This window comes from Leptodactylus fuscus, chromosome 1 (assembly GCF_031893055.1).
Source record: "Leptodactylus fuscus isolate aLepFus1 chromosome 1, aLepFus1.hap2, whole genome shotgun sequence".
Taxonomy (NCBI): Eukaryota; Metazoa; Chordata; class Amphibia; order Anura; family Leptodactylidae; genus Leptodactylus; species Leptodactylus fuscus.
Genome location: NC_134265.1, coordinates 254,332,099 through 254,340,984, shown reverse-complemented (window position 1 = coordinate 254,340,984; position 8,886 = coordinate 254,332,099).

Here is an 8,886-nt window from a genome sequence, read left to right as displayed (position 1 = left end):
ACTCTCTGCCTTCTCTGTGTGAAGAAAACTAGCCCCTCCTCCTTCCACTAACTGCGAACATGTCTTTACTTTGAAGATAACTAAGGCTGTAATTTTCCTAGTACCAGGGAATGAGCAGCAAATTAGCTAGAAGGGAGACATCCAGTGGTAGGAGCGGTTTTCAGGCAGAAAACATGAACATTTGAAAATAAAATGCACTATATATGTTAGACTAGAATGAAATGCTCCATGAAATGAGACTACATTTGAAAAGTTAGTGACTATTTAATAATTCTGACATATATTGGGAGGTCCTGTGCATCAAGGCTTGGGTACATTCCAGCTATAAATCACTTTTACGGTCTGCCTTCATCTTCACACCACTCCACCTATTTTCTTAAAAATTGACAAGCGCAGCACAGAAACAGCAAAGTGGAACAGTTCCAAAGATGTGCCACATCTACCCCATTTTTTGGCGTAGAAGCATGCTAAATCCCCCCCCCCAGTATATTTGCCCCATTGATCCCTATTTTAAATACGGCATCAATGCCTTATTGTGCAGTACTTTTTCAATGCAGTTGTATTGAAAGCCATAGTATGTATTCAGCTGTACACCAAGCAAAGGTATGCCAAAATTACTTGTGTAAGGTAAGATGGGAAGAATATGCAAATCTGTCTCCCAAGATGTAAACAGGGAGACAGTGCCTCTGTTTGCTGCCCTCTATAGCAAGCAAGGTAAGAGTAAGTCATTACCTTTACATATTCCTGAGTATGTTAGCATCAACTGTCTGATTTTGAGTAGACATTCATAGATCCTGCAATTATCGGAGAGAGTGTAGACAAGACCTGGGCAATGTGCGGCCCGCAGGCCACATCCGGCCCTCTGACTGCTTCTATCTGGCCCACATAGCTAGTGGAAGGTTTTTCAAAGACCTGTCATGATGTCATCACAGCCTATCACCAGGATAGGCTATGACTCTTTAGTGGGCGCAGCCACACGGGACTGTGTGCTTGCTGCAAGCTGCCGGCAATGGGTGCTGCTGGATGATAAAGAGAGAAGAGACAGCGTGTGTGAGCAAGAGGGGGGAACTAGGGGCAGATGTAGGGGGGCAGTTAAACTTAATGCACATGTAGGGGGGGACATTAAACTAGGGGGCAGATGGAGGAGGATATTAATCCATGGGGGATAGCTGGAGGGGGACATGTCTGCTTCTAGTTGCCACCAGTTTAATGTCTCCTCCAGCTGCCCCAGTTTAATGACCCCTCTAGTTTTTGCTGGTTTATACTGGGGCACTAGGAGAGGGACTTTAATACTGTGGGACATTTGAAGGGAAACGTTATAATGTGGGGGTGTATAATGTTAGGGTGACTGTAGGACAATTTTACTTTGTGGGGCACATAGAAAAATGATTAAAAATGGGCGGAGTCAGTGGAGAAGTGGGTGGAGCTAAATTTGCCGCAACGCACATGGCCCTCTAGAACCGTTACAATTTCTCATGTGGCCCCATAGGAAAATTAATTGCCCGCCCCTGGTGTAGATGAAATTTTGGGGCAGGGGTGGATGCCTCCATTTTGGGAAACAACTACTAGTTTAGCTTTAGTTGAGATTATGTCCTTAAGCATTTCCATGAGCTGAACCTTTCATTTTATATTTCTTAATAGTGTAGAAGTCCCTACATACAGAATATGGAAAACATGTACAAACATTTGCATGAGTAATGTTTTCCTTGTTCCTTATGCATGCATTTGTTCCGCTTTTTGATAACAGACTACAGAACTGAATTCTGACTTGTGCTATGCTTGTTTATCAAGATCCTAAGTAACTAAATACAGTACCACTTAAGAGTAATACTACTAAAGCACATGCAGAACATGTAGACTAAAAACCACTTTTGGTTTAATATGCAGTTATGTGCAACTGTTCACTAACATAGTATTTAGAGATTAGATGAAAGGGTTTGCTTATTCTAGAAACAGCACCTCTTTTGTGTGTGGAAAGAGGCGTAGTAGCTAGCAGGGGGGTTGGGTGTGAGGGGCAGGAGGTGGGGTCCTAACTACTATAATGTGTACTAGGAGACTTTAATGAAAGGGGATATTATTTATAAATCGAGGTCAGTGGGGCTTTATGAATATAAGGGGCAATAGCAATATAAGGCGGCATTGGGACAGTATAGAAGGGGCTTTCCAGAGAATAATAAAGTTTACTCTTACTCACTGGTAAACTTTGTGAGATTTCATTCATGCTGATGGGAGGAAGAAGTAAAGAAGAGGAGGAGAAGACGTGAACAGCATGGAAGAAGGGGGCAGCTATGCATGTGAACAGCATGGAAGAAGGGGGTGGCGATGCAGGGAGAGGATGATGATGCAGGTGTGCTCAGAGCACTGGGGGAATGTCCCCTGTGCTTCGTAAAGACTAATTTACAAAAGGGTTTTTTCTAGAAAACTCCAGCAAGATTAAAGAAATGAAGGGTATGCCTTTAGTAGCCTTTCTAAAGGCTACATGAAGATAGCCTTAGTTAAAAATCAAAAATCTGAATGATAGAATCCCTTAATACTCCCTGGATAGCTGTCTGGTTCTGGCACATGTCATGCTTTCCCCAATGTAAATCCTGTGCCTCGTGTGACTGCTGAGGCCAATCAGTTGGCTCAGCGGTGGCTGGAAAGGACTCTGTGATGTCACTCATATATGTCACTGGGTTTTATATAATATACTAGTAGAATACCCGTGGCTTCGCTCGCATAAAATATCTTAAATTGTTGGTTATGCTAAGTAAAATTTTCAGTGTCACAGTGAAATTGACATTTTCAGAGCTACAGTAAATCTTTTTTTTCCAAATTTAAATTTTTATTATTTTGGCATTTTCCTAATTTGTCGTAACATTGATGTGAACAACAACTTTTTCTTTAATTTCAATGTTTTTATAAATTTTACATATTCAATACATATTATGTAGTATAAACTATTACAATTTTTTTTAGCTATTTTGTTTATCAAAAATTAAAATTTCTGACCTTTACACAAACATATAAAACTTTTACACCCAATTAACAACATGCAACCTTTCCCCCTCCCTCCAGTGTATATGAAAAGATTTTTGGGGTTACCCACTGAAGAGCAAGCAACGTACAACTGTCCATGTGAAAAACGTGGGCTCTCCAAATTAATGCCGGCTACTTTAAGTGATTGACCTTGTGCTTTGTTTAGGATAAGTTCACACAGGGTTTTTTGGACCGGAACCTGAGGTTGTCCAAAATACGAGTAGCTGCGACTGGATGGCAGTGGAGTGTACTGGCATGCAGCCGCGCACTCCGCTCCGGATTAGGCCCTAATGAATGAGCCTAGTTGGGAGAGAGTGTCTTCAGGTGGATGCCCCGAGGTGAAATGGCCTGAAGAATGAACATTTTGCTTCTTTTGTCCAGAAGCCGGAACAAAGCGGGAGCCATCTTTTTGGTCAGGATTTTGAGGGCGGATACAGCCTCAAAATCCTCACCAAAAAACCCTGTGTGAACTTACCCTTAGGCTGGGGCCCCACGGACTGGAAATGTCGCAAATTGCCCGCGTGGCATTTTACAGTACTTGCAAAGTGGATGGGATTCATGCGAATCCCATTCCCACTTTGCGGGAAAAAAAATCGCAGCACGGACACGCTACGATTTCCAAAACCGTTGCGGTTTTGAAAATTGCAGCATGTCAATTCAATTATATCTACGGAAACGTTGGTGGCTTCTCCGTAGATATAATTCTAACAGAAAGTCTGCGGAGGAAAACTTTGTGAACTTTCTGTTCTAAGCGTTTTAGTGCTGCATTTCCAGCCCGTGCTTTAAGGTCATAGCAAATGCAAGACAGATTGGGAACTGCAGACGCTTAAAATTGAAGGGCATGTCGCCTGGAAGCAACACTGATAAGAGATATAATAGGAGGAATAGTAAATACAGAGCAGCACTTACACAGTATTAGGGTCCATTCACATGGAGGAGAATGACACTGTATTTGGCGCTGAATTTTCAGAGCTGAAAAAAGCCTCCCATTGATATCAATGAATTTGGCTAGCTTTTTTTTCCGCTCACGTAATTTTCCGCTAGCTGAAAATTCAGCGCCAAATACAGCGCCATTTTCTTTTTTCACACTGATTTTGACGCTGAATCCATGTCAGAATCCACGTGGAAAAAACGCCTCCTGATAGAAAAAAGCTTCCTTCAGGCGGATTCTGCCTGCAAAAACCAAAACAGTCAATGGGTGGTGTAAAATCCACGTTGGGGATGTGGGCGCAGAATTTGCAAAAACCGCACGGCAAAAAACGCTAGTGGTTTTTTTCAGGGTCCATGTATTGTGCTGAAGGAAAAAAAAACAATAAAAGACTCAAAAAATGCTCCAAAAACCACTTCAAAAAAACATTTTTTAATTCCTGAAGCAGATTTTTTCCATGCCAAAAAACTCTGTTCTAGCAGAAACATTGATGTCAATGGAAGGCTTTTTTTTTTTTTCAGCGCTGAAATTCCACATCAAATTCCTCACCATTTTCCTCTATGTGAATGGACCCTTACTATGACCTGAAGGAGCTGACATCTCAGTAATGAAAACCACCTCACAGGCAGACTTGCGTAGTTGCCCATAGCAACCAATCAGAGCTCAGCTTTCACTTTACCTCAGAAGCTTCAGTGATGAGAGCTCCCTGTAATCAGCAATAATGACAATCTTACTATGAGGCAGTTTTCACCTGACCAATATGGCTGCTCAGTAAGGCTGCTTGCACACTACGGAAGATTATGTAGATAATCTGTTTTCCCTTAGCCCAAACAGCGGCACAATATGGGGTATTCCTGCCCCTGTGTACTGTTTAGGACAGGTGGAAAGAATTTAATAAACTAACAGATCGATTCGGACAATGGCTCAAAGGGGGGGGGTCACATAACCTGTAGCACTGGGGCTGTATTGGAGGGCGGAGCCGAGAAGCCCCTCTCAGAAATTGCTTAACCAGAGGATTTTGCGATAGATGTGTCCCTAAGTGAGCGGACAGTGCTGAGACGTGCACCCTTAGGGTGGCAGTCGTCAATCCCTTATCCAAGCCACTTTGTAGGAATTCCAGAATGGCCTCAATGGAAGAACTATCGGCCTGCTTTTCAATGCACCAGCCCTGAAATACTCAAGAGAGTCTCTGGTAGCTTCGGTTGGTAGAGTCCGCTCTAGAACTGGCCAATGTCCTTAGGACGGCCTGGGACAATCCGTCTCCACGTATGGTGCAGTCAACCTCCAGGCAGTGAGGTCGAACCTGCCCAGGTCCTGGCAGAGCTGTACGTTCAGAGTTACCAGGTTGTGGACTTGAGGAAGCCTCCAGTAGTTCCCTCGACTCATTGAAATGAGGTGGGTAAACCATGCCCTTTTCGGCCAGAATGGCATGATCACAATCGCTGAAGTCTGGTCCTGCCTGAGTTTCGCCAATACCCTCAAAATCATCGGGATCGGAGGAAAAATATACGCTAGTTTGAACCTCCATGGTATTGACAGGGCATCGATTGCCAAGGGATTGTCCTCTCGGTAGAGGGAACAAAATTTCCTCACCTTGGCATTGTACTGGGTGGCCATCAGGTCCACCTTGGGGAGACCCCACTTCCTGGTGATGAAGAAAAATTTCCGGATCCAGGGACCATTCTCCTGTTGTCACCTGGCCTCTGCTTAGCTGGTCTGCCAACACATTCAGCTGACCTCTGATATGAACTGCCGATAAAGGAAAGGTTGACTTCTGCCCAGGAAAAGATGCGATTCATCACCTCCATAAGAGAGGGGGATCTGGTTCCCCCTTGTTTGTTGACATAATGCACCGCCGTCAGGTTGTCTGATCTTACTCTTACGGCCTTTCCCCCTAGGTGGGGGGCGAGGGCTAAGAGTGCTCGGTGTATCGTGGTCAGCTCGCGCCAGTTGGAAGAGTGGGTTCTCTCTAGCTGGTTCCAGGTCCCTTGGACTAGGGTCTCCCCTAGATGCGCTCCCCAACCTGCGAGGGAGGCATCTGTGGTCAACAGGGTCCAGGAAGTCTGGGCCGTGGACCTCCCGTCTTTGAGTTGAGATCACCACTTGAGTGACTGACGGGTCCTGATGGATAACTGGTTTAGCTTCTGTAGTCCCGAGGGACTGTGGTTCCATTCTCTCAGAATCTCGCACTGTAGAGGGCGCATATGCCATAAGGCCCACGGAACTGCCTCGATGGTCGCAGCCATGAGCCCTAGGATCTTCATCGCTGCCCTGATGGTAACCTTCCGAGTTCGGGAAAGGTGATGAACCGCTTGACCAATCTTCTCCTTGCGAGGAGAGGGCAGGGAGATTGTCATGCTGAGTTTAGACTGAACCCCAGGAATTGAATCCTGGTAGAAGGAACCACCACTGACTTTTGCCAGTTTACCAGCCAGCCCAGCTCGGTTAGGAACGCCACGGTGATACCCAACTGCGTGGCAAGGGTCTCCTTTGACTGGGCCTTTAGAAGCCAGTCGTCTAGGTATGGGACAATAAATATACCTTGGAGATGCAGGGTGGCTACGACCGGGGCCACCACCTTGGTGAAGGTGTGGGTGGCCGAGGATATACCGAACGGGAAAGCCGTAAACTGGAAATGATGCAGCTTTCCGTCTAGGTGTATAGCAATTCTTAGGTACCTTCTGTGAGGGCCATAGATAGGTACATGGAGATACGCGTCCCTTAGATCTAGAGTGACGAAGAAATCTCCTGGCTGCAGAAACGGGAGGACCGACCTGATGGTCTCCATACGGAACCGCACTTTGCAGATATACTGATTTAGGTACCTGAGGTCTATAATCATGCGACAACCTCCGGTTGATTTTGGGACCAAGAACACAGGGGAGTAGACGCCCTGGCCCTGTTCGTCTATAGGTACCGGTTCCAATGCAGCCTTGTCTACGTACTCCTGTACGGACTCCTCCAGATGAAGTTGCTTGGTGCCCTGAAGAGGGCGGGTCCTTACGTACCTGTCTGGAGGGAGGGTGGTAAAGCATACTCTGTACCCGGTACGAATGATCTGGAGGACCCAAGGGTCTCTGATGTGCTGAGACCAGGTTGGAAAAAATAGGGATAGGCGACCTCCTACCGCCGCAGGCCCGTGGGGCGGAGTGCCTAAATAGTCAGAAGCTCTTTTTTGCTTCTTGAGAGGAGCTGCGACCACTTGCCCTGGATTGTCCGCCAGAGCGTCTGCGGAACTGTCCCCCTGGGGCCCCTCTGGATGTACAGTAACCCCGAAAGGACCGTTGTCCTCTTCCTGCAGGTTGGGGGAGACTCTTCCCCTTCGAGTCCGCGAGCCCCTCCATAATTCCAGTCTAACTCTGTGCCAAATAGCCTTCCTGGTTCAAACGGGAAACTGCAAAGGTTGAATTTTGACGCCTTGTCCACGCGCCATGGTTTTAACCACAGTGGCCACCTCGCGGCCGTCGCTAATGCCATCGTTCTGGAGGCCAGCTTCAAATGGTAGAACATGGCTTCTGCCAGGAAATCAACCATAAGGCTGATGTCGGAGATGGAGTTCAACAAATCGTCCCGGTGGACACCTGCATCCATGTCTCTTTGCAGGGTTGCTAGACTTGAGTGGAGCTTGGTAACCACTTCACTAGCCGCTATGCCCACCGAGGCCTTCGCCGAGGAGGCAGAGTAGATCCGTCTCAAAGAACCCTTCAGTCCATCGGGTCCTGAAGGTTCGACCCGTCCTCAGCTGGGACAGCTATCCGCTTGGAAAGTTTGGATACTGCCATGTCTACTTTGGGCGGTAATCCCCAGGCGCTATGCTGCGACTCCAAAACAGGAAATAGCGCCCTGAACCTTCTGGAGGCATTGAACGCCCTCTCTAGGTGCCTCCACTCAGCTTCCATCCTTCTCGACATCTTCAAACTTGCCTTGAAGGATCTCAAGGACCCTGAGGGCCCTTCACCTACGGATTCCGAGTTGGGGTCTCTGGACCGCAAGATCTTGAGGAGCTTAGGAACTTTCTCCATGGGAAACAAAGCCTTTACAGGCTCCTCAGACTCCTCTTCAGAGGAGACTTCATCAACGATTTGTAAGTCCTCCAATGGAGGAAGCTCCAGTTGGGGAGGCTCTAGCCGGGGTCTTGTCGCCAACTGTGAAACGGAGCTTCTTAACTCCTTCATAGACTCCTCCACAAACTCCTTTACCCAGCCAACCACGTCTCGAATGGATGTTTCTTCGGACGGGGGACCTCTACAAATGCGGCAGCACTGGTACTCATAGCCGTCGGGCAGGGGAGTTTTGCACTTCCTGCACGCCAGATGCCGGCGCTTGGAGGTAGCTTTCCTCGTGGGAATCTCCCGGGTGGAGGAAGAAGAAGACATCTAGGCAGAAAGAGGGAGAAAATCATTAATTTTCATCCAGCAAAAGGAAAACTCGCCTGATCCGCATTGCCCCTCAAACCTTTGTCAGGTATCAGGGAAGTCTCAGACAGCAGACACGCAGCCTAATGACCCTGAGCTTGCATGTGAACAGGCAAGCACTGTCTGAATCAAAAACCCCGGTTAAATCGGAAAAGGGGCAGAGAGAGGGAGGAGAGGGGCGGAGGAAAGGCGGAGCCTCCGCCACTAATATTAACCTGCTCTCCAAACCCCACTAATATTCCCCCCTCCGAAGCGGGGAACAAGGGGGGAGGGATCCTCCAGGAGGGCAGACTGTTCGCCCTCTAATTGCAACATTCCGGCTGTTAAATCAACCGAAATGCGGGTTTTTTTGGGCCGGACCGCGGTGCCGCGAAGTGCGCATGCGCAGCGGCCAAACTGGAGTGTGCCCCAGAGATTAGTTCCGCAGTACAGGGAACCGCGCTAAAGGTTCCCTGTCACCTACGAGTGCCGGAGATCCACGGCTGCCTTGAGGAATGACGGGGGGGGCAACGACCCCCACCCTGC